At 50.3% G+C, this 25,819-nt stretch overlaps 1 long non-coding RNA gene across 2 annotated transcripts; it reads right to left on the bottom strand.

The window, feature by feature from the left end:
* Nucleotides 1-23,863: 23,863 nt before the first annotated feature.
* On the bottom strand, nt 23,864-25,139 carry LOC148218847 (uncharacterized). Of its 2 annotated transcripts, none has more exons than XR_015800054.1 (3): nt 25,048-25,139; nt 24,657-24,821; nt 23,864-23,976 (listed from the first exon to the last, which is right to left on the bottom strand). It is a non-coding gene; the product is annotated as an uncharacterized LOC148218847 (long non-coding RNA). The 2 variants fall into 2 exon arrangements; XR_015800053.1 differs by lacking the exon at nt 23,864-23,976 and adding an exon at nt 24,181-24,316.
* Between the last annotated feature and the right edge of the window lie 680 nt (nt 25,140-25,819).

The following is a 25,819-nucleotide window of genomic DNA, read 5'->3' as shown; positions in this document are numbered from 1 at the left end:
TATCACACACATCACATGGATCCACATCCCACATATCACACATCACATGGATCCACATCCCACATATCACACCCATCCCATGGATCCACATCCCACAGATCACACCCATCACATGGATCTGCATCCCACATATCACACCCATCACATGGATCTGCATCCCACATATCACACCCATCACATGGATCTACATCCCTCATATCACACACATCACATGGATCTACATCCCACATATCACACCCATCACATGGATCCACATCCCACATATCACACACATCCCATGGATCTACATCCCACATATCACACCCATCCCATGGATCTACATCCCTCATGCTGCTGCACTTTCTCCATTGAATGTGCTTTATGTAATACAAAAATAATTCTTGAAGAGGGACTGAAAACCTGACTTCCTGCATCACACATGACATGATATGGACACAGAAAGTATCCCAACATAAACATGTAATCAGCTCAGCATGTCCACACTCACATTCCTTTTAGCCAGCTTATGTCACTTACTTCCATGTTGCCATGAAGTTCCTCATACAATTCTCTTGTTTCTTCTCTTTCCTGTTCATCTATCAAAGCAAGAATTTTTTAAATTTTTTCTTCTGAAATTTTTTCTTTTGAAAAAGAATGCCAGCTGTCCAAGTCATTTTCCTTAATCAGCATAACGAATTTAAAAAGGAATTATCAGCTCATTTCTTATTAAATAAGGCATTATGAAATACAGTGCCAAAAGCCATACAATCTAGGGAAAATGTGTATTTCATTGAAATATTAAGCGAGCTCAGCTTTTAAATTTCCTTCCCAATATATATTTTTGACAAGTGTAATTCTGGATCAATTTATGTAACCATATTAATTCTTATAGTATTAATGTTGAATAATCATGTATCAAAGCTGTTAGTATTTCATAAACTGTAATGTAGGGTTTAGCACTGAATTTCTTCCTATCAGCAGATACCTATGACCACAGAACTGTCATTATAAAATTACAACAACACTCCATGTCCATATTTTCTTTCTTTCCTTTTACTTTTGTAATTGATACTATTTTTCCCTAAGAAAACAATTATAGAAGACAACAGTAAGAACCAGAGCTATCAAAAAAGAACAGTACATCTATACATAAGTGTTTCTAGAATTAAGGCTAAAAAGAAATAGACACTTCTTAAATATCCAGGATCAAGTTAGTAAAATTTTAATGATTACAATAACAATTCTACATTGCATATAAAGCAGAATTACCAATCAAGAACATGGGAATTTAGAGTAGATTCCACTGCCTCAAAACGGGCTTGAAGTGCCACTTCATATCTCTCAATATCTTCACAGTCCCTGGATGGGACTGAAAACCCTCAGAGGGCTGAGCAGACTCGAGGGGAGCTGCACTGCTCTGCAGTGGCTGTCACTGCTCAGCAGGGTCTGGCACTGCCTCAATCCTGGCTCAGTGTTCAGGCACCCAAACGGCTCCCAGGCCTGGAAACTTTCAGCAAACGATTTGACTGGCTCCAAAATTCCTCTGGATTTAGCATCACAAACCTGATGTGTGTTAGTCCTGTGGCTTCACTTCTAGTTTTGTAAGCCACTTAAATTTCACTCCTCATTTTAAGAGTCACATCCAGCCAATCTCAGCTGGAGAACACATCTGGAACAGCATGAGAACTTTTCTGTGAATTTAGAGCAAGCTAGAAGTACTCTCATACATCTCATTTACTCTCATAAATCAAAAATAAAAAAGTATTTACATTTGCTGGTCTTTTCTGTGAAGAGAGTGCAGGTTTCCTTGAGCAGAGTACACAGATGCATCGAAGCAGTGGCTCTAAAGGAGGGAAAAATACCATGTTTTCATAGGAGTGCACAGTATTTTATACTAAGTATAAATATATATATATTTAATGGACAAATTTTATACCAAGTACTTAAGGAGTAACAATGTAAATGACCTTCACAATTTAACTGCTATATCAAACTGCCCATATGAAAACTGATTATTTTCACCACAAAAACATCTATTTGGTTACATTACTCACTCTTTCTGGAGATCTTCTTTTTCCCATATTTCATCTTCCAGTTTCAAATGGAGTTTATCATTTTTTAAATAATTTCATAGGGAATAAATGTAAAAAGACACTGTTATTGAAAAATACATTAGAAATACACTTTGACTTCTCAAATCCCACATGAAAATGTAATTTTGGGTATCAGCAGACAGAAGTCTATTTAACTGGTATTGCATGTTGAGTCATCTTTTGCATGAAAGGCAGAATAATTAATGAGCAATGACTTACCAGCAACTGAGACACTTACAGGTAAATTCTTCATGCACACACTCATACAGGACACGTGCACACACCTGCTCAAAACAATCATTTGCTCAAGGCACAAACCAAACTGCAACATTCTTTAATATTTAATTGGATCAATAATATTGTCATACTAAATCAGGAAGCACTTAACTTCATCTATTCAATGCATATTGTACAATACTGGCCTGCAGTTCTTGAATGGTTTTATTCTGTGCTTCAATAATCTCTCTACTTTCTTGGAGTTTTCTTTCTTTCTGGTTTAGTTCTGATTCCATAGTCAGCTTCCACTGCTTGATCTTCTCAGCCTCATTGTAGAGTTTTGAGAACAAGTCATTCCTTGTTTCTGTATTCTATTAAAACAGGTTCCACAATTTTATCTCAAATACTATCTAATTAATACTGTTGTAGATAAAATATTTTATCTCCTAGAAACATCACAAGAGTAATATTTTTCCACAGATGGTGATATAAACTTATATATGATCAGGAAGCAAAGTTTAAATCTTTGTGCATCCACTATGTAGGTATCAAAAGGCATTACAGACCACACAGGAGGCACAAATACAACGAAAATCTTTAAATCTTACAGATTAAATTAAATTAAAACTCACAGACTTCACAGGCACTTCAAATAAAGAAAAAACAACAACAACAACAAACAACATTGCAATCACCCTAATTGTTAAGGATTTGTCTCCAGGCATGTTCACTAAATCACAAATATCTCCTCTAAGTGATTCAGCTTTAAGCAGGAGACAGAAAACACGATTCCCTTTTGACTACTTCCTTCAGCCCTGAAATATCTACTCAATAATGCTTTAAGCACTGTTTGGGAACAAATTTCAAAGATCCCAAGAAATTAGATATGCAGAGTTGATACTTAGCTGACCTCTTCATCTACTTCAGAGCAAAACTTGACTTGCTGTGAAATTATATCTGAAACATGAAGAGATTTTGATCAATGCATTTCTAAAAAATACTAACAGTGAAACTGTATTTAACAGTGTTACCAGATATGAAACTCTAAGACTACTCAAAAAAAAATTAGAACTCAACAATATAAAAAAATTTAAAGAATGTGCATGGCCAATATTTTAGTCTTACCTGAATCAGTTATTTTGCCAGGGTTGGACACATTGAATGGCAATTTAAAATCATCATCCAAGCATTTGTTAAAACCCTGCACAAATTTAAAAATTAGTTCATTGTGGGTAGATTTGTAAAAAAGGATTATAAAATCCTGAAAAAACCCCAAAAATCCTACAGATGATGTGAAAATAGAATTTTTCATTAATAAATCAGCTGCCTATACAATTTCAAAGCCCAAGGTTTTGGTGAAGGCTTTGGAACTTGCTTGCTTCTTATTTCACAGTGGTTTATCAAACTTGGTTTTTTTCACTTTTCTTTATTATTATTTTTGACTGTGGACAAAGGGGAAGCTTTCAATGCAGGGAACTCAGCAGCTCCTGCCTGTCTGTGCACTGGTGCATGGTAAAGGACTCAAGAAGCCAAATTACTTTTTTCAACAGCAGTACCTGATATTTCTTTTTTGCTTTACTTCCAAGGGCAGTTCTAAACCATATCTGATTATGTTTCAGCATGAAAATACCAGTTTACAAGGTTTTTAAGTCATAGAAGTTCATCCTGTAAACAGCATAACTCATCAGCTGTCAGAATATCCTGTTTGAATCCCAACATATTTCATAAGGAGCTTCAACATGAAAAAATAACTCGTTGAATTCCCATAACTCAGAGTGGGGACGGAACATTTTCACTGCACACCTGATCTGGTGAGAGCAAGACATCAACGGCAGTGGGAGCATCTGAGGGGGTCACTGCTCGCTCTGGGTGCTGAATGAGCCACCCCAAACACGGATTTATCATCACTGAGCTACAGTTACAACACACAGCACAGGCTGACAAGAGGAGTCCCTTCAGCTGTGTTATAAACACATATTACATTATTGGCTTTCTGCAAACATTAAAATGAATGCTGTATGTATGATGTTGGAAAATGTTGCTGTATGAATATAGTTTCTTTTAGTTCTGCTGTTAACAAGACTTAAAAATAGCAGTGTGATAAATATTTATTTTTTTTTTAACTATAACATGATGATGTAAAAAGCTTTTGTTCATGTAACTAACTCAGAGAATTGTAAAAAGATAATCAGGAAATTCTTCACACTCTTGGATTATCCTATCTGGATGAAGACAGGGCTGATGAACACCAGAAGTCCAGGGAAGGAATTTACTGATCTCCGTTATCAGGGAGAACAAGAAGCCACAAGGAAAAAAAAAAAGTAAAAAAAAATGTTGATTTACAGGCTGGGGGGGGGGGGGTGATTTTGAATAATGCATGAGAGGGCTATAAATATGCAACAGGTTGATGCATTTAAGGAAGTGTTTTCTGAGTTTGTGTGTGCTCTTGGCGGAATGCCAAGCACCCTGCTGTTGTAACCTTTTGCTTTATTGTCTCTTACAGTCTTTTACTGAACTTTTTCAAATCTACCAGGAAACTGAACCTCGTTTTTCACAGCTGTGGCAGAAAGTAACAGCAGAAGTCTTTGAAATTCCAACCGAAGATGTTCCCCCGGCACCAGTCTAGGCATGTGCACAGAAATGAGTCCAGGGCAGGAGACAGCCCGAGGGGCAGCCCGGGGTAGGGGGGGCTGCCCTCAGCGGCCCCGCGGCCGAGCGCTCACCTGGGATCTGCCCACAGACCACTGCCCAGCGCTCAGGCGGGGCGGAACGAACAATTTAAACCGCTTTTCCTTCTCCACGGCGCCGCTGGAAGGGCGGCCGGGCGCCATCGCCGGCACCGCTCGGCCAAGGGGGGGAAGCGGCGGCGGCCCCTCAGCGCCGGGCGGGGGGCGCCGCCTAGCGGAGCTGCTGTGGCGCAGGCGCTGTGCGGCGGGAGCTGCGCCCGCCTCAGGCCCGGCCCGGCCCGGCCGGGGGGAGCGGCGGCCCCGGGGGGCGATGGCGGCGGCTCCGCCGCTTCCTCGTTGTCCGTGACCATCAAAGAAGTCTCGGGGCTGCCCGAGGGGCCTGGCGGGTTGGGGACGTCGCCGTGGTCGCCGGCCAAGGGGGCACAGAGGGACCTTGGCAGCCGCTGGGAAAGCGGGAGAGGTCTGAGGGGAAAGGGAGTCTGTAGCCGTGGAAAGGGGTTTTAACCCTTTAAGTGCGGCGGAAATAAGATGCACAGCTACATGGTCATTGTTATGAATGATTTTCTATTTTTCCAATTTATCAAACAACAAAGATTAAATGTAACAACAAATTTTTAATAGTAACAATTATAAATGAATACAATCAAAAGTATTAAAGATTATTACAAAAATTATTGAAATTGAATACAATCCAAGTAAAATATTAAAGTTGTATGATTTGGAATAGATAAAATTTGAGAGTAAGTGTTTTAGTGTAATTGAGGTTTATATAAAGCATAAGCAAAACCGACCGGGGGTACGGGGAGGGGTCTGCCCTTCCTCTCGTACCAAAGCATTTGGGCTAACAATCCCACTTATATACTATAGGCTACAGAAGTTTCTAGAAAGCTCCTCCTAGTTCCTATTCCTAAAATCTACGTAACTGCACGGCACATGCTCTACTAATGGGTTAGGGGGTCTCTCATCCTTTTGAGGGTCTTATTTCCAATGAAGGCTCATCATCTTCATCAGTGACCGAGGTGTGACCCGCAGGTAGCGCAGGCGCCCTGTGTGACTGAGCAGATGTTTTCCATAACATGACTCTAATTAAGTCCCATGCTTGGAATCATCCCATTTTTGCCCATTTCAAGGTTGAAGCTCTATTTCTAGATGCTGCTTATCAGACCTATGTCCTTCTACTATTCTTATTTGACTTTCTTCCAACCTTCTTCAGCTCCCAACATCTGGAAGATGTCCTTTGCCCTGTCTCACCCATCTCCCCCCCCTTTCACTCGGTAACAATTGTCTTCTATTGATCTAAATACAATTTTGCTAATATAGTTACAATTTAATTAGCACGAATCACATTTATCACAACACGAATCTTTTATCAATTGTCACACCATCGATGCCCGTTACAGCCATTTCTGGGCATTCATCTCCTGCCATCCCCCACGAGCTCACAGCACCTCATAACACAGTTCCGTGCCTAAAACTCCTGCCGTGCCCCGCGCCCCGGCTCTCTGCGGAGCGGGCGGCCAATCGCCAATTGCCGGCTCCTGCAGCCGCTGTCAGGGCCGTGTCTCCTGCAGCCGCTGTCGCTGCACCTGCAGGGCCGCGTCCGGCTCTGCTGGGCTCCCCAGCACGGCCCGCAAGGACAGGGACGCGCTGGAGCAGGTGCCCAGGAGGGACAGCGAGATGCTGCGAGGGCTGGAGCAGCTCTCCTGCAAGGAAAGCCTGAGACAGCTGGGCTTCTTCAGCCTGGAAAAGAGACTGAGGCTTAGGCTTAGGCTTTACTGAACTGTGGCCTTCCAGTACCTGACGGCAACCTACAAGAAAGCCGGACAAGGTTTTTTTGTACAAGGGCAGGCAGAGACAGCAAAAGGGAGAATGGATCCAAACTGAAAGAGAGAGAGTAGTTTTAGAACAGAAATTCAGAAAAAAAAAAACCACTTTCCTGGAGCACGTTGCCCAGAGAATCTGTGGATGCCCCATCCCTGACAGTGTACGAGGCCAGGCTGGATGGAGCTCCAGACAAGCCGGTCTAGACCAAGGGGTCCCCAGCCACAGCAGGGGGTTGCAGCGATGTGATCTTTCAGGTCCCTTCCCAGCCAAACCATGCCATGACTCCATGAGTCTGGGATACCTCCCCTCCTCATCCTCTGGCAGCAAAAGAAACCTGGGACCAAGTTCCACATTGCAGAAAATGTCTTTTGGCAGCCTGCAACTATCTCAACAGAGAATGAAGACAGATGACAATACTCACAAGATTTCTCTTTTCTACTTGAAATTTAAATGTTCTTCTCCTGTTCACACTGGCAAAACTGTCAGAAGAGGCAATTCTTCTCCACGAAAAGCTTCATCTCACCCAAAGAAGAAAGCCACAAGCCAGCAATCTTCTTTATGCCTACATTTTTTTATTTGGTTATTTCTCTAATACGAATTAGCTTCGTTTTTTATTTCTTTGTTTGTTTCTTTCGTTCCGCGGGGCGCGCGGCCGCTCCTCCGTTGGGCTCGCGGAGGAAGAACGGCCGCGCGCTCCGGCGGCTCCGCAGCAGCGGCAGCAGCAGCAGCAGCAGCGCTTCTCTCGATCGGTTTTCCGCTCGAATTTCGACTCGCTCTCCGTCCCCTTCTCCCTTTCACACTCCCTCTACTCCCGTTCCGTCCGTGTTCCGCCTCTCCCAGCCCGGCTCATGCCGCGCTGCGCAAGGCGCCTTTTGAAGAGCCTCTGCAGGAGCTCCTCACTCTGCTGGTGGTGGTGCTGGAGCATCATCGCCTTTTGGCTCCGCCTGCCGCGGGCCCTGGCCCGGCCCCGGCCCCGAACGAGGCCCCTCCCGCGGTTCCGCCCGGAGCCGCCCCGCAGCCGCCCGGCTCCCGCCCCGTCGCCGGCAGCTTCCCCGGTGCGAGCCCCGCCGCCCGTCAGCTCGGCCGCCGGCCCCGAGGCGCCGGAGCCCGGGGCGGCTGGGCAAGCAGCAGCGCCTGGGGCGAGTGGGTGCCCCGGGCAGAATGCCGAGAGCGCGGTGCCGTCCGCACGGGCGGAGAAGCCTCCCCTGGAGCAGCTCTACCGGGAGGGCCCGCTGCTGGGGAGGGGCGGCTGCGGCAGCGTTTACGCCGGGACCCGGCTCGCCGACGGCGCTCCGGTGAGAGACGGGGCCGGCTCGGAGCGGGGAGGGGGGGATCGGCGGGCGACGAGCTCAGCCCGCCGTTTGTCTTGGCTTGCAGGTGGCCATCAAGCGAGTGGGCCGGGATCGCATCTGGGAGTGGGCGCGGCTGGTGAGTGAGCGGGGCCAGCGGGAGCAGCCGGCGGGGCGTGCCGGGCGGGGCTGAGGCCAGGCCCGGCAGGGTGGGAGCCGGGACGCTGAGAGGGGAGCGAGCGTGGAGTGAGCGGGGGCCGCGCAGCGTCCCGGGCCGGGCAATGTGAGCTGCGGTGGCGCCGGGCAGGGGGTGCCGAAGGCGCTGCGCAGCATCGGCCCCGCTGACGGCATCGCGGTCCCCCAGCAGCACAAGGGCGCCCTGGTGCCACTGGAGCTGGTGCTGCTGTGGATGGTGTCGTGCCCTGGCTTCCGCGGCGTCGTGCGGCTCCTGGACTGGTTTGAGCTGCCCGACGGCTTCGCGCTGGTCATGGAGCGTCCGGAGCGCTGTCGGGACCTGTGGCACTTGCTGGACGCGGGGGGGTTCCTGCCAGAGCCCGTGGCGCGGGGGCTGTTCCGCCAGGTGCTGCAGGCCGTGCGGCACTGCACCAGCCGCGGCGTCCTGCACCGCGACATCAAGGCCGAGAACATCCTCGTTGACCTGGCCACGGGCGAGGTGAAGCTCATTGACTTTGGCTGCGGAACCTTCCTCCAGGACACGTTCTACACCCACATGGCAGGTGAGCCCAAAGCCAGGGCCCAGCTGGGCAGCGGAGGTTCTCCCCTTTGCTGGCACAGGGGAAGACGGAGGGAGGGAGGGAGGGGGAATCCTTCTTCAGCCGGCTGCAGCCAAGTTGTTTTTTGACGGGGGCAGGGGCTGGCTGTATTTGAGCTGGCTGGGAGGGAGGGAGCAGCATCGGCCTGATGAGCTGCGCCCGTGTCCCATAGGAACGCCGCAGTACAACCCACCAGAGTGGATCCTCTTCGGCTGCTACCATGGCCAGCCAGCCACCATCTGGTCCCTGGGCATCCTGCTCTATGATTTGGTCTGCGGGCACCTTCCTTTCAAAACCCCTGAGGACATCATCCGGGGCCAGTTCTTCTTGCCACCCCGGGTGTCTCAAGGTGGGGATATGTTTTCAAGGCTTGGGAGCAAGAATGGGCTTGGGAGATGACAACTGGCACATAAGCGTCCTGCTCTTGCAGCTAGGGAGGAGGTTGATCTCCTGGGCTTAGCTGGAGGAGGTGGCATGTGTGCTGCTCTGCTCCAAAAGGGAGGATGGATGGGAAGCTTGGGGTGCAGCCCCCAGCACTCCTAGTGTGGGGTGGGCACTGTGGAATCTGGGAGAGCCTGGACAGGAGCTGACCAGGGGTTTTTGGTTTCTCTCTGCAGAGTGCCAGCACCTGATCAGGTGGTGTTTATCCATGGACCCTGCAGACAGGCCATGCCTAGAAGACCTTTTTGAGCATTCCTGGCTGCAGAACCCCCAGCTGGCCCAGGAGACAGCAGAGATCCATCCCTCTGCACAGTAGGATCCAGGAGCCCAGCAAGTTCCAGCTGCTGGTGTCTCATGGCGCTCAAAGCAAACCCCAGAGCGTTTCCCTGTGGCCGTGGCACGGAGCAGAGAGCGCGGCCGAGGAGACGCTTCCGTGGGTCCCCGGCGAGTTGTGGAGGGAGCAGCTCAGGGCTCCCCGTCCTACTGGAGAAGTGGTGGCACAGTGCAGTGAAGTTGCCACAGACTGGACAAGGGGAAACATCCCCCTGCAGCTCAATGGCATCGTGATGTCCCCGCAAGCCGAGGCACAGCTGGCGTGTTCTTCTGGAGCACGACGTGGAGCCAGAGAGCACCATCCTCGAGCTGGCCGCTGGCGGGGCAAAGCCCACGGGCTTTGGTTGTGGCCCCTTCCTGGAGGACAGGACAGGCTCTGTGCCCCGACGAAATCAAGATGAGTCCCCAGCCGGTGCAGGGGCGGGGGGATGCTCGTGCTCCCAGGCATGCCAGGGCTCGGCCTGGCCACGCGCCGAAGGTTCCCCGCTCGGCGGCAATGGGGAATATTCATCTTTGCGCCGCCCGCCCAGCTGCTTTTTGGCGGGACAGGGGACGGATGTTGTGGAAGGGGAGCCGGCTCCTGGCCTCGCCTACAGCTTCTGCCAGCCAGCCTGGTGTGGGCTGGGGTGGGGGCAGCCTGCCTGACAAAAGCATCCATCCATGAGGATGGGGGACAGCAGAGGGGGGTGGGTTCCAAAGCCATGCCCCACCTGGTCTGCTTTTCAGGCCCTTGAGGAAGGGGTGGACTTACGGGCAGGAAAGGTGGGGTTTTTCCCCACCTGGGGAGAGGTTTAATTCTTGCATGGAGTGGTCAGACCCTCCTCAGGCCCGTGAAACATTGATAACCTTTGGTGGTTTTTCTTCTTTCTATGTCTCATTTTGAATTGACTTTCATGCAATTGTTCTTTGCTTTTTCCAGGAAGATTGCACCTTGTGCCCAGACCGGGTGGGGAAGCGCCGGCACTGGACGCACTCCACGGAGGTGCCGGCGCTACCCGGGGCAGCCACGGTGTGCAGGGACATCCCCTTCAAGAAGGACGAGGACCTTGTGTGGGATCAGCTCCTCTCCTGGCAGCAGCTCTGCAGAGGTGGGTACCCAGCTCCACAGCACAGGTGGCACAGGGGCAGATGGGAGTGGGCACACGAGAATCTCGCTCTTGCAGCTGCTGAGGAGGTTGCTGTGCCGTGCTTAAGCAGAAGAGGTGGAGCGTGGCCTGCCCTGCTGCTCTTCTCTAAAAATGAGAGAATGGGTTGGGAGGTTTGGGCTCTGGGCACAGCCAGCAGCCTGGCCCACGCACAGGCCCTGGTGGGACAGGGGGGACAGGAGCCTTCTGTGAGTGACCGTGGCTTTCTGGCTTCTCTCCCCAGGCTCCCAGCACCTCATGCCATGGAAACGGCACCGCTGGGCCTGCCCATCTGGGAGGGCTGGAGGGCGGCAGGTGTTCATTTGCTGCCAAAAATAAATCTTTTTCTTGTTATCATCATCGGCATGTTTCTTTCATCCTTTTCCAAGCTTTTGGCCTCCCTTCTTCCACGGAAATCTTTTTCTGTCCTTCCTCTTGGTGGGATTTGGGTTGGGGGGTTAAGCAAGGTGAAAAATTCAACAGCAGCTCCTGTTGCCAACTGCAGCAGCCCCTTCAAGAACCCTGAGCTTCCAGCAAGGTCTGAGTGTGCCTTGCAAAAGGGAGTGGTTTGCAGGGCTGGAGCTGTCACCCCTCTGCAAAAGCTGGGAGGAAATCACAAGTGGCAAAATGCCATTTTGGCTCCAACACTGCCCAAATTCTTCATCCTTCCCCCTTCCATGCAATTGATCAAACTACCCAGGGAAAACAGCTCAATGTCCTCCAAGAGCCCATTTTGACATGGAAGTTGACAAGTTCAATGTTGGTCATATGCCTTTTTCTGGGCACCAGATGTTACCCCTCCATCACCATGCAGGCATCCTGCCTTGCTCCTGCTCCCAGAAACAGCAGCCCCACCCCTCCCTATGGCCTGGTGCCCTGCCCTCTTTGCCAGCCCTCCCCACACCCTCTCACTGTTCCCTGAACTGCCCAGGAAGGAAAAGCCACTTGGCATGGCAGACTGTGTGGCCTGCCTGAGGATTCCAAAGCCACACGAATTTCACAAATGACTCCTGGGATTAGCACATGCAGGTCACATCCTCACTTGAGGATATCCTGCTCTCCCTTCACTCCCCTGTTCCCCACAGACAAGAAGAAGGCTTGTGCTGGAAGAAAACTGTTTATTTTTTTAAATAGAACTTGTTTTTCAAACCTCTGGGCTTTCATTCTTTTTTGGCAAAGATACAGTATTATCTGAACAATCTCTGCATATATATAAGATATATGTGTGTGCATATATTTATAAACTTGAACAATTCTGCAACCTTGTGTCATTCACAGCAGCCCTTCCTGCTTCCTAACAGAGAAGAAAACTCCAACAAAGGGCAAAAATGCAGCCCCTCTCAACCAGAGGAACTGAACCACATCCATCTGTGGCTGGAGAGCATCCCACCAGCTCCAGCTGGGAGGCTTGAACTCGAGTGTAAATGCATCTTCTTAGAGCATTTCTAGACACTGGCCATTGCTAGACAGGGCTGTGCTGGGACACATGCCACCCTCCCCTGTGCCCATCCCTTGGGGAGGGCACACCAAGCACAAGGAGCAGCCCTTGAACAGGTGGCAAGTGGTCCTCACTGTGCAGGTGGGCTGTGACTTTCTAACTCAAATACCTACAGGCAGAACTGGAGAACAAGGGAAAAAGGCAAGGAGATGCCTTTCTGAGAGAGGTGGCCACAGTAACACAGACCAGCTGCCCAGAGCATGTTCCTGCATATTCAAGAGTCACTGAGCAAGAAACCTCTCAGAGGAAATGTTTTGTTCCATCTGAGAGCTCCTCCCTGCCTTCCAGGAAAAACATGAACACCAACTGGTTGAGACAAAGTAGAGGCAAAAGTCCAAGGTGGCAGGCTGGGTGACAGAACACGTCCAGTGGTAGCTACGATAGCTGTCATTATCATTAAAGTAAGAATCACGATCTGAATCATTATCAATCATAAAGTTGTCTTCATCAAGGTCATCATCATAGTCTTCCTGCCACTGTGGATCACACTCCTCATCTTCAGCCTCCTTGCCACCTTCATCTGTGTTGGGGCAGTCACACAGGATGTTGAGGTTTTGCCTGTTGAGAAGGAGAGCACAAGAGCAGAGCCTCTGCTGTGAGCACCAGCCACCACCCAGCCCCACAACACCCCACTGTCATGGTCTCAGCATCCCCATCCAAAGAAACTCAAGAGAGTCCAGGGAGAGCAACTTCCATAACTGAGTCTGCCAGTGCTGGAGCTTTCTGGATCAGAGCTGCATACAAGCAGAGGTTTTTCTGCTTTCCCTACACCACTATGTCACTTCAATTGCTACCTCAAGCCACAAAACAGGATGCAAATAATCAGTGTCTGTCATTCACTCTTTTGTGTGTCAGTGAGCACAGGAGAAAACTCTGCTCACCTGCTTTTTGTCTGCACTCACTCACCTTGCCCTGTTACCCCACTAAGAAAACTCACCCTGTACATGCAAGGGCTGAAGCAGGCACATTTGGGAGTTTCAACTTTCTCTGAATGCAATCTCCTCAAGTCTGGAGCCCAACATGGAAATCCTGTAAGCAGGAAAGAAGAGCCAAAAGAGACAGAGAAACAAGATGTAATTTGGGGTGCAAACCCCTCCCCTGCACACACACTATCCTGACTCTATCCCCCCAGCTGATCAAGTCCTTTAGTTTGCCCACAGTCAAATGAGACCAGAGCAAGACAAGCCACGAGCAGCCACGTGGCCTTCACCTGTGTGGAGTGCCAGAGAATTGCCAAGAGAGGCTCCTTGATCTGCTGCACCAACTCCAAACCCACGTGGAAGTGCTCTGCTTTCAGGAGCTGAAGAGAGGTGCCAGAGTCCTGGTACTGCAGCAGGCTTTCCTCTGCAATTCAAGGCCAACAAAGTCCTGCTGCATCTACACTCTTGAGCAGAGACCAAGTCCTTCTTGGCCCTGATTGTGAAGCCAGCCATAGCTGCTTAGATCTCCTGTGCACATGCAGCCCTCTTTCAGAACACAACGTGTTGCTCTTGTACTGCATCAATCTCCACTGGCAGCCAAACTGCTCCAATGGACTTCCTCAGAAACGACATCAAGAAGGCAAAAATGGACTGGCAGAAGTGAGGCCAGCTGGCTGTTGGTATATATGCTATTGCCCCACGACAGAGCTGCTGCTCTTTGACTACAGCTGGAAATGCTAGTCATGACTTCAAAGAGGCTGTAGGACTTAGCCAGAAGGATGTGCAGAGCATTAGTGAGCAGCTCCAGGCTCTCAGTCTGCTGTTCCACAATATCTATTTTAAGCAGTTAAATGGTTATATGTGAAACCAGAAGGTACTAAATTCACCCAACCGCTCCTGAACATAAGCACTGCAGCTTTTGGTACGTGGAACTCATCACAACCTAAGCAGGCCAAATTCATTAAGCTAAGTAAAAACACCATCCAAATTAAATTTCTGCTGTCAATGTCATCTTGCATGCCAAAGGGCCCTTGCAGGTAAGATAACAGAGAACAAGCTGCATGATGGTGTTCCAAATGTTTCTTCAAACTAATAAAAAAGAAACGGGGAATTGTCACAGTGCAAGCTGGCTTGTACAGGGCAGTTAATTTGACCACAAATGGGAGAAACAGCCTGACCGGATAGACAGGCCTCCAAGGAACAGAAATAGGACAGAACTGGAGATAGACAAGGATTTGATCCAATGAGTCCCCACTAAGCTGCAAGAGCTATTGGGCAGAGAGCTGAGCAGCCTGAACATTCAAGCAATCACAAGTGCTTGCCCAGGAACATGAAGAAAGATATTTAAGGTGAAGTCAGAACAATAAAGGGCTTTTTGTCACATGGATCATAGAGTGCTGTGTCTCTGTCTCAGGCACAGTGCCAGTCAATGTTACACAGCTGCACTGCCCCGAAGACTTGAAGGCAATTGAAGGAAGAAAAAGAGCTCCTGAGGGCTTTCTGTATTTTAATGAGACCCTCTGTGGATTTGGGGCTGAGTCCAGGACCCTCAGGCACTGAGAGAAGGTTGAAGAAGCTGCTCAAGGAGGCAGAAGCAAAACTCCAAGTCCCTTGGAGCATCAGTGGCCCCACTGAGGGCAGGGAGTGCCAAAGGCTCCCCAGGGACTGGTGAGAGCAGATCCTTGAGGGCAGGATTGCAGGAGCCCGAGGCTGTGAGCAGGGAACTGCAATGCTGAGCAAGGCCTGGGCTGTGTGGAGGAAGCAGAAAGGCCAAGGCCTGAGCCCAGGCCTGGCCCAGCAGGGCCTGTCCCTCACGGGTGGCTCGGGGCTGTTGCTGGGGCAGTGGGATGGCAGGGGCAGCAAGGACAAATGTCATCAAGCTTTGTGACACTCCAGATGCTCATGGAACCAAGGGCCAGTGTGACACAGCAGGGCCTGATGGAAACAAGAGGCCATGGTGAGCCTGGGGGGCTGGAACACCCCAGAACACTGAAATGCTGGGGGTAACCAAAGGTTCCTTCACTTGAGTTTCATGAACAGGAGAAACCCCAGCCAGATATTCTCAACATGGCCAGATGCAAAGAAGATTCTTGATAGGAAGGGACCCACAAGGATCATCCAGTCCAACTCCTAAGTGAATGGCCCACACAGGGATTGAATCCACAGCATCAGTGATACCGGCACCATGCTCTAACCAATTGAATTAAGACGTCAAAATGACACAAAATTTTGCTGGCAAAATATAGACAATCAAAGAACATGGACAAAATATTTCATACAACATCCAATTCAACATAAAACTAATATCATAGCATTAACTGCCTCAACTTAGACCATTTAACTTAAAAACCTTGACCACTGAAGATACTAAGTTACCCAAAAGTATTTCAGTTAAGTGGGATTATGAGAAGAAGAAACAGAGAACAAGAGAAGATGTATGGAGAGATCCACATATAGGTACCAACAGCTCAGGTTTCAGCATGGCTCACAGGAGAACCCCAGCAGAAGGCAGGATCCACACCATGGGCTGACCTCGTGCTCCGGCTTTTAACCCCCTGGGCCTTCATGGGCCCCGCCCCTTGGGAGGGACTTCCAGTTGTTTGCCCAATCAGAGTCAGGGCAGGCACCAGCGGCTATTCTGTGATTGATTGACAGCTCGGCCAATCAGAGCTGGGTTAGCATTGCCCCTGCTGTGTGATTGATTGACAGCTCGGCCAATCAGAGCTGGGTTAGCATTGACCCTGCTCTGTGATTGGCAGCTGTGCCAGGCCATGGCTGGGGGCGGGGCTCTGTCCCACCACAAACCAAGGCCTGACCCAGCCCTGGCCCCACACGGGCATTCCGAGCATCCCAAGGTGCCTGGGACATCGATCTCATCCAGCCTGCGACCATGGTGACACTGTGGAACCTCCTGAAACCAAGGGTCAGTTGTGACAATGTGGACACCATGGTGACACTGTGGTGTTTGATGGAACCAAGGGGCCATTGTGACACATCAGGGCTGTGTGGATCCATGAAAACATTGTGACACTGTGAGGCCTCATGGAAGCACAGGGCCATTGTGACACTGCAGAAGCAAGGGGAACATTGTGACACTGCAGGGCCTCATGGAACCAAGGGAATGTGGGGACACTGTGGGGTCCCATGAAACGAAGGGAACATGGAAGAGTTCTGGCTGGCTGGGCCTCCCGGTGATTTCTGGCATGTCGAGGGCTGCCTCTCACCTGCCCCTGAAGCACTGGGGCTCTGGGCTTTCCTTCCTATGGAAGAGAAGTGTCCTTCTCCTCTAGCTGTCCATGGCCAAAATTGGGATGCCTCCTCCAAATTTCCCAATATACAAAGATTGTTCCCAGATGAAATCTGCCAGGACTAACAGGACTAACTAACTGATCTGCCTGGCTTGGCCACCCAAGGGCCACCTCTCATCTGCTTTTGAAACACTGGGACCCGTGTGCTTTTCTTTCTTATGTGGAAAAACATCCATCTTGACCAGGTGCCCATGGCCAAAATTGGGAATCTCCCTCCAGAATTCCCGATATCCAAGGACTGCTCCCAGACAAAATCTGCCATGACTGACAAGTCTGGCTGGCCTTGGCTTCCTCAGGGCCAGCTCTCATCTGCCTTTCAAACACTGAGGCTCTCCTTTCCTAATGAAAAGAAAATAATAATAATAATAATTTCCTTCTTCCTGGCCAGATGCCCATGGCCAGTATTGAGATTCCACCTCCAAAGTGTCCTATGTCCATGGATAGCCCCTAGACGAAAGGTGCCAGGATAGACAGGTCTGGCTTGGCCCATGGGTGGCCACTTCTCATCTTGTTCCAAAACCCTTGGACTTCACACTTTTCTTTTCTGTAGGAAAAATACATCCATCTCAACCAGCTGCCCATGGCCAAAATTGGAATTCCACCTCCAAAACTCCGCACCTCCAAGGATTCCTCCCAGGTGAAAGCTGCCAGGACAGACAGGTCTGGCTGCCCTTGGCCTCTTGGGGGCAGCCCTGGAACAAGGCAGGCAGCTCTGAGCCCCTGCATGGCCCCAGCAGAGCCTGTGTGGGAGGGGGTCAGTGCAGGGAGCACCATCAGCTGCCTCTGTGTCCCAGGCTGAGCAGCAGAGCCCAGCAGAGGCAGCCCAGGGCCCCGGGCAGCGCAGCCCCTGTGCTCTGCAGAGCAGCAGCCCCAGCTCGGGGCTGTGGGGAGCAGGGCAGGGGCTGCAGCAATGGCTGCTCAGGCCAGCACAGACGTGTTCCCCTGGCAAAGGCTCTCTGGGCAGCTGGTATGTGCCAGGAGCAGAGCAGGAGCCCGTGGGAGTGCAGAGGAGCCCTGGCAAGAGGCTGCCCTGTCCCTGGGGCAGCAGCAGCTGCCTGAGGAGTCCTGGGGCAACTCTCTGCTGCTGTGCTGGGCAGCGGGGCTGGCCCTGGAGCTGCAGCAGCTGCCCGAGCAGAGGCTCTCCTGAGCATTCCAGACACAGAGTGGCTGTCCCTGACCTGCAGTGCCTCCAGTTCCCGCTGCAGGAGGTTACCATGACTGGGTCAACTGCACTGCTGGGCTGGGGCAGGGGCAGGGAGAGAAAAACAAGGGACTCTTGGTAATATAAATCCCTGCAGTGTCAGAATGGTCCCCATGATTCCGTGGAGCCCCACAGTGTCACAATGGTCCCCTGGTCACAACAGGCCTTGCAGTGTCACAAGGCATCTTTGGTTCTATGGGGCCCACAGCACCTGCTTTGCTGGTAGGCAGGGTCAGCACCAAAGACACAGACACCAACTTCAGGAACAGAGGAATTTATATAATGCAAAAGTGCAAAGAATTACAAAAGGAGAAGCTCAGCAAAGCACATAACCATTAGAAAATAATTACAAAAGGAGAAGATCAGCAATGCACCCAATCATCACTACCAAAGATTGCCTGTAGTGATGAAGAAACAGACAGCACCAGTTACCCCCGACTTTAGCAGCACCCAGATGTGCACATCAGCTGGGGGCAGCTGTCACAGCCTGGACTGGAGAGCCCCTCCCAGACACTGGGAGTTCCTGCAGGTACGCCCACCTTTGCAGGCAACGAAGCTCCAACCTGGCTGTGAGAGGGCCCAGCTTTTACACTGTTAAACAAACAAAATGACATCATTTCTAGTGTGGAAACACCTGGTTTCATTCTCAATTTGGTTTCTCCCAAAGCCTGGCCAGGGCTTACAGAGGAACCAAGGGAGATGACTTTGACCATACACGCCCAAATAAATGTGGCCAGATGTGACCCTGTCCTGTTTCTAAATACAGAAAGATAAATCCATGTTTCACCAATGCACATATACAGAGATCGTATTTCTAACAAAGCTTCATTAATGAGCAGATACAAATATAACATTTGGTTGGAAGGTTCCTCTAGAGGACAGCTTTAGCTCAGGGCTGTTGTTGATGCCTCACCCAGGGCCGGGTGTTCAGGCCTCAGTACTTCAATCATGCTTTGACTTAGAGATGAACTACAACCTTCATAACAATTTTTTCCATAATATAGAACCTTAGATTTAGATATTAGGCATAAAGGCATCGCCTCGTGTTCTTCAATTAAGTGTTGTTCAAGTTCATTACTCACAGCTATAATTCGCATTCCTTTTAAAACGTGCCTAATTAGTTGCTATTTTCTAGGTTCTTTGTCAAATCCCACTTTTTCTTGAGACTGTGTCTCTTGGTAGAAAAGTCTCAGTACTCCATTTCTCAGCACAAAGTGTCACAACACCTCTAGCATGAAATCATAATACACCAAGTGCTCATGCTGCAATGATTACAGTGACTGCCACAAATTCATTTCACAGCAGCCTCCAATTTGGAAGCCAATCCCACCATGAAGAATTTTCTTCTTTCTGCCACTCTTCTGCTGCTCTTTCTATCGAGGTGATTCCAGATTGTTGGACTTCAAACCCAGCACTGATAGACACTCCTGCAACATTCCTGTCCTAGAAAAGCACAGGTTCCTCCCTGGCCAGCAAGCAGATAATCCACGGCCATGTGGCTCTGTAGAGCCCCAATTTGTGTTTGTTGGAACTCAGAGGATGTGCTATTGGATATGTTAACAGCATCACTTTTTACTTCTTCTAATAATTGATTTAGCTCATTAATGTAAACTCCACAGGACGAGGCAGTGCACATGGGGCACAGGGTGATACAGAATCTTTGGCTTTCTGAAATCAAAGGCACCCCTTGGGTGGAAAATGTTTTCCAGCCCCAATTCTTCCTCGTGCTTGTTGCCAAAGTACCTTCAAGGGAGGCATCAATACTGCCTGGAAACAGAACCCAAACTTGCCTCTAAACGGCTTCCTAAAGGATGTCTCCACACACCCAGCAGCTCCCATTCCCAGTACCAAAGGTCTGATTTCCTGTTTCCCACTGTGGGCTGCTGATGGATCCAGGGCTCCTCCCTGTGCTCCTGCTGTGTCCCTGGTGCCTTCGGGACACAGGAGTTTCACAGTGGCCCTGCAGCTGGGAGTGCTGTAACACTGACCCTGACCAGCTCCAGCACCCCGAGTTCTACTGACATTGGGAGTGATGATAAAGCACAGAAATCCTTTCACATTGTGGCCTCTAACTGTAACAGGGTTTGGTTTCTCCTGAAGGGAAATCATAGTGAATCCTGTAAAACTGGTAATTGTATTCCCTTGTTCCACAGCGCAGTTTCTGTTATGAGTTATGAGTCAGAGCCCAGTGACAGAGTTCTGGCCGCCCCACTGAGTGGGCCCTCCAAGGGAACCCCATTCCTCCCAACATCAGTTGACAACATTTCCAGCGATTAGGTAAACTGAGTGTTTTGGTTACTTTGATCTTTAAATTTTCATAAGAATTTCATGACTCATCCCTTGGAGAAACTCTAGAGGTGTTTCTGGCAAGCAAAGATTCTGGCTGACTCTCAAGACACAACTTGAACAAGACAGTACTTTAGTGACAAGGTTATTCATTCTTTTTCCTCAATCTCATTCGGGTTAAGAACAATAATTCTTTTGTCCATGGAGCTGATGCCTTTTTAATTCCACACTAATGTCCCCAAGGTCCTTTGCTGTCCAGCTTTACTGCACTGCCTGTGGGTGACAAGGCTTGGTGGGGTCCTTTCCCCTCGGGCTGGAGAGACGCCAGGTCCCAGCTCCTGAGGGGCCCCCAGGCTCCTGGATGGAATTTGTGTGGAGGTCCCTCAGTGTCACATCAGCCTTCACATGGAGCCCCGTGGATCAGAGCATTTTCCAAAGGGGGCGTTGGGGCAAACAGAGAGATTTGGTCTGGCAGGATCTGTAAAACAATATCCCATAACATCCACTTGTTCTGGCACACAGCACTTGGCTGCAGGGACACATTCCCATTGCTTCTGCCCAGGTTTCAGGATTCAAACAGTGTTGTCTTTCCCCAGAGCTGTTCCTTCAGCTGGCCTGGGAGGGCCATTTGGCCTCTGGACCCACACTCTGGCTCCATTATTAGGACTGCTGCATCCAAACCCTCTGTCTCTACAAACAGAGGTGGATTTGAGGTTGGTCTCCTTCTTTCACAATTGTTGTTAAAACTGCAGTATCAGTAACTGTGCCACCCCGCCATGGGGTTGAATAATCCAATCTTGTTCACTATTACTTAACCGAATTACTTAAATTTCTCCTAGATAATCTGCATCAGTTCTTCCTTCCATGACATGAACACTTTGTAAGGCCAAGCTCCAGCAAGCAGTTATCAAACCAAAGTGTCCTGGCAGAATCTGAATTCCTGTTCCTGTATTGTTAAGTCTCATTTGCTTCTGATTTATCCTAATTAATTCCAGTGCATGAAGGCCCAGCCCTGCAGCCTCTGGGGTGGCCCTGTCAGGGGCCATCACACCCGGAATAATTTCCCAGGCAGTCACAGTGTCACTGTCCATGGCTGTATTTGCAAATTGGGTGCAGCCATGCACAGCCAGGGGGTTTCCATTTCCCAGTGGGCCCACTGTTAAGGGCATGGAGCACATCTGGGAGATGGGTTCTCCACTGGGACAGGTTCCCAATCTCCTCATATCTTCAACTACTCTTTTAACAATCCCTTCATCTGTTCAACCAATCCTGCAGCTTGTGGATAATCTGGTATATGAAAAACCCTTATGTCTTATTCACTGCATTTTTCACAGGAACACACAAAGCATTCCACATCACAGTACCAGCAAACCCCATAAAAATAGCCAATTTCATCCCTTCCTCCTTTATTCCTTCTATACAATTTGCAAAGTTTACCACTGATGTTTGGGTCTTGGCTAGTCCTTTTCTGTAGGGTATTTAGTGTCACAGTGAGCAGCCAAAGCTGACATATTAGCATTGTCAGCATTATTTCACATTATCAATTTTTAATGATATCTAAAAAAAAAAAGATCATGTTATATTTTTATATAACCATTATTATGAATAATAATATTCTATTTCACTTGAAGAAATGAACCCAAGCTCAAGATTTAAACCCTCCTCTGTCACTCCATGTGGGAGTGTTCCAAAACCGATTCTTCCTTCTGTTGGTGCTGTTTCCAATGTGCTGTCAACAAAATCCATCCTTGTCTTCCCAAACCCACAAGTTCTTTTCTTTTTCTGAGATGCAATTTTTGGATGCTTTGATAGTGCTGAATAAACAAACTGACAGCACTTCTAGTGAGGGAACAGCTGCTTTCATTCTCCTCTTGGGTCCCTCCCAAAGCCTGGCCAGGGCTCAAGGAGGACCCAAGGGAGCTGACTTTGACCATACAGCCCCAAACAAGGCCAGATGTCAGATTTCGTGGCCTTGTCTGGTTTTAAATGCAAAAAGGTCAATCCATGTTTCCCTAAGGAGTGGATACATCTATCACAATGCTACTGATCCTGCATATTTCAGGAATGAGTGGATACAAAGATAACCTTTGGTTGGAAGGTCCATCGAGAGGTCACCTTTGGCTCAGGGCCTGTTGTTCAGGCCTCACTCAGGCCTTGGCACTTCAGGACTGGGTTTAGTGCTAAACTTGACACTGCTGGGTGAATGGCTGGACTGGATGAGCTCAGAGGTCTTTCCCTACAGAAAGGATTCCATCTGCTGCATTCAGCTAGGTCCATGTTGGCAGCATTACTTTGGTCAAAAGTTCCCTCTTGGTCAGCTCTTGTGGCCTAAGGCTTCAGCTCCTTTAGCTCCTGGTGCTGAGCTGCTCATGCTGAACGAGATGACTCAGAGAGAACACAGTTCATCCAATTCCTCCCGGGACACTGAGAGGGGAGGCTGTGGAAACAGGAGCATTGTTTGCTGTGCTCTCCTCCCTGCCCTTCACACCTTTCAGCACTTTGAACCAGCCAAGAGCTTTCTCCAAGGGTGCAATGGAGCAGCTGTTCCTGCTCCCAGCTCTGGCTCTTCCCAGTCTCTCTGACCCTGACTGGTTTTGTCCCTCTTGCTGTGCCCTCTGTTCCCCCTGTGCTCGGTGGCTGCTGCCCAGGATTGTGGAACTGGCACAGATCAGGGGCTCCAGCCCCTCCTTTCTGTGCCCTTGGAGCTGCCTGCTCACAGCAGCCTTTTCCATCTGGAAGCTCCACATGGACAGGGAGTCCCCACCTCTGTTCCTTGCACAACCTCCAGGAGCCCAGGGCTGCCATCTCCAGTCCCTGCTGGCCCTGGGGGCTCCCAGGTGGCCCAGGCTGCTGTGACACCACTGCACACGGGAGGGAAGAGTGGCAGGGGCTGTGCTGAAAGTCAGGTCCATGTGCTGCTGCTGCTGCTGCTGCTGCTGCTGCTGCTGCTGCTGCTGCTGCTGTGGGGGTCATTTGTCCAGCCCTGCCCCAGAGTCAGGGATCAGATCCAGGACCTGCTGCTGCTCCCTCGGGATCAGCCACAATTTGGGTGTTGTTGTCAGTGCCAGCAGAGACGGTGGCTGGAGCAGCTGGTGCTGACAGTGTCCAAAGCCCTGGGGTCAGAGGGGAAGCTGTCCCTTGTTCTCCCTCTGCCCCACACAGAGCTGGGCCGGGCACAAGTGGGGCAGCACAGCAAACAGGGAGCCTGTCAGTCCCTTCCAGCCCTGTCTGCTCAGAGTTTGGCCCTTGGAGCTCCAGGTGGACAAAGGCAGCTGCTCCTGGTCCCTCTGTGTGTCCCCGTGCTCTGCAGTGCTGCTCCATCAGTCTGTGCCCAGCAATGGGGAAAAGCCTCAGCCCTGCAGGGCCAGGAGCTGCCGGGCTCTGCCTGAGCAGCTCAGCCAGCGGGAAGGAGATGCTCAACACGGGAACCAGGAGCAGAGGACGCTGCTCTTTTATGGCATATTTTCTGTTTTAAGGAAAAAGAAAAGAAAAAAACCTCTATAAAATGTGAAAGATAAAAGCAAAACCCAAGTGTGCAGTGAAAAATCTTCTGTAACTTTAAGAGGTAACTGATCTTTTGCAACAGAAAACTCAGTTATTCACTTTGCAAATGAGAGTCAATGGCATTGATGCATCTTACTGGCCTCTGTAACCTTTTTAAAAAAGATTTTGGGATTTGTTTCCAATACTGTTCTTTTAAATTGTGGTGAAATTGGTGGGAAGCAAGAAGAAATTGCTTTGTGCCCTGCCAGCTCCTGGCAGGACTGGCAATCTCAACTCTGTCACCGCCCAAATCTTTTAGAAGATGCCCTTCCTTCTCAGCCTGTGAATGAGCTGCACGTTCCCTTTGAAACTGTCAGAGGCTTCTTAAAGACACAAAGTCCCACTTACGGCTTTTTGCTTGGTTTGGAAGTGCAGAAGGGCAATTCTCCATCCATCAGCTCCAGACTGCACTGCCTTAGGAACACGGCCCCCTCGCCAGGTTTTTCCCACTCGTGGCACTTCTAGAGGAGGAAGAAAGTGCAATTGCACAATTCTAACCAAAAAGGAATGACAAGTGGGACAGACTAAACATCCTGTGGAGATCCAGGCGTTCAGCTGGGACTGTGGAGAGTTTGGGTTCTTGCCAACTGGACGTGTGTCCCTAACTGCAATGTCTTGGCCTGCAGGAGAGTCTCCCTCACCTGCAGAAGCACAAAGCTCAGGCGCTGTGCTCGGAATGGGCTCGTCTGATGCAAAGCTGTCAGAGCCATGTGAGGGCAGAGCGGGCCCAGCCGTGCCCAGGGCTGAGCCCAGCAGAGCCCTGGCAGAGCCCAGAGCAGCCTCAGCATCTGCAGAGCCCGGCTGCAAGGAGAGAAACCAGAAACCGCCCGTCAGCTGAAGGCTCCTGTCCCCCTTGTCCCAGCTCCCACCGTGCCCAGGCCATGCTGGCCGTGCCCAGAGCTGGGCACAAACCTCCCAATCACTGCTGCCTCTGGGAGCAGAGCAGGAGGGCAGGACTGTGCCCAGCCTGCAGCCAGCCATGGCACATCCAGCCCCTCAGCAGCTGCCCAGAGCCAAAAAGCAGCTTGGCAGCCAACTGAAGAATTCATTGCATCTGCCCCAGCAATTGGGGAAATCTTTGGTGCCCAGCCAGGCTATGCTGTGCCCAGAGCTGGGAGCATCCCCCTGGCTGTGGACTCACCCACAAATTGGGTGTGGAGTGTGTCTGTGAAGAAGGTGCCAGAATCCAGTCCATCATCTTCAGCTGGCCAGGCTGAGGAAGAGATTGTCATCATTGAGGTTGTCCTTAGTGTCCCCAGCAGCTGCCCCACCTGGAACAGCTTCTCCAGGGGCTCCTTCTCCTTCCCTGGGGGCCAGACCAGGCTGTCAGTGTTCTGCCCAGGGCCCCAGCCATGAGTGAACCAGACAAGGAAACCCAGGGTGGATGGTGGCCACCAGTGCTTGCCACACCAAGTCTCCAGCTCAGCTCCAGCCCAAGAGCTGCATGCTCCCTTCTGATGATCCCTGCTCAGAGCTACAGGCACTCTGGTTTGCTTTGCCACTGATTGCCAAGAGATGTGTGCAGCTGTTACCTGCCAGGCTCCTGGATCCAGCTGTGCCCATGGATCTCTCCCATCTTCTAGGGCAGATGAACACCCTGAATCCAAGGATCGTGGAAAAGGTCTTCCTAAGGATGGCCTGTCCAACGGTTGCATGGACAAACACCTCTTAATAACATCTTGGCACTCTGAAGAGAGAAACCAGAAATCACCAGTACGTTGCAGAAGTTGCCTCCCCCCCTCCTCCCTTTCCCGTGCCCAGGCCATGCTGGGTGTACCCAGGGTTGTGCCTAAACTTCCCCATGGATTTACTGTTTAGAGGAGAGCAGGAGAGCAGGACTTGTGCCACCTCCTCAGCAGCTGCCAGAGCAGGATGCTCACGACCCCGCTGCTGTCTCCCAGCACTGCTATTCCCCCCTGCCCAGAGATGAGGATCCACCTTGAGAGAGCCGTTGTGGGAACAAGATCCGTCCCCAGATGATCTCCTGGCCCCTCCTGAACGGGTGCTTCCCCACGACCAGGTGGTACAGCAGGAGGCCCAGGGACCAGATCGTTGCTGCCTCGCCGTGGTAGTGCTGGTGGTGGATCCACTCTGGTGGGCTGTAGGACAGGGTTCCTATGGAATACAGATGGAGTTCAGAAGGAGGATGCTGCTGCTCCCAGAGCCTCGCCCCAGCATCCCTGGGCATGCAGGGGCTGCCCCAGTGGCACACGGGGTGACTCGCTGCCCTCTCACCAGCACTTGGGACTTGTGTACAGACTCGGGGCTGGAAAAGAAGCCACTGGTGCTGGAAGAGGGCAGCCG

The sequence above is a fragment of the Sturnus vulgaris genome, unplaced genomic scaffold (genome assembly GCF_052056855.1).
Source record: "Sturnus vulgaris isolate bStuVul1 unplaced genomic scaffold, bStuVul1.hap1 Scaffold_157, whole genome shotgun sequence".
Classification (NCBI taxonomy): domain Eukaryota; kingdom Metazoa; phylum Chordata; class Aves; order Passeriformes; family Sturnidae; genus Sturnus; species Sturnus vulgaris.
This window is presented reverse-complemented; position numbering and strand designations above follow the sequence as displayed.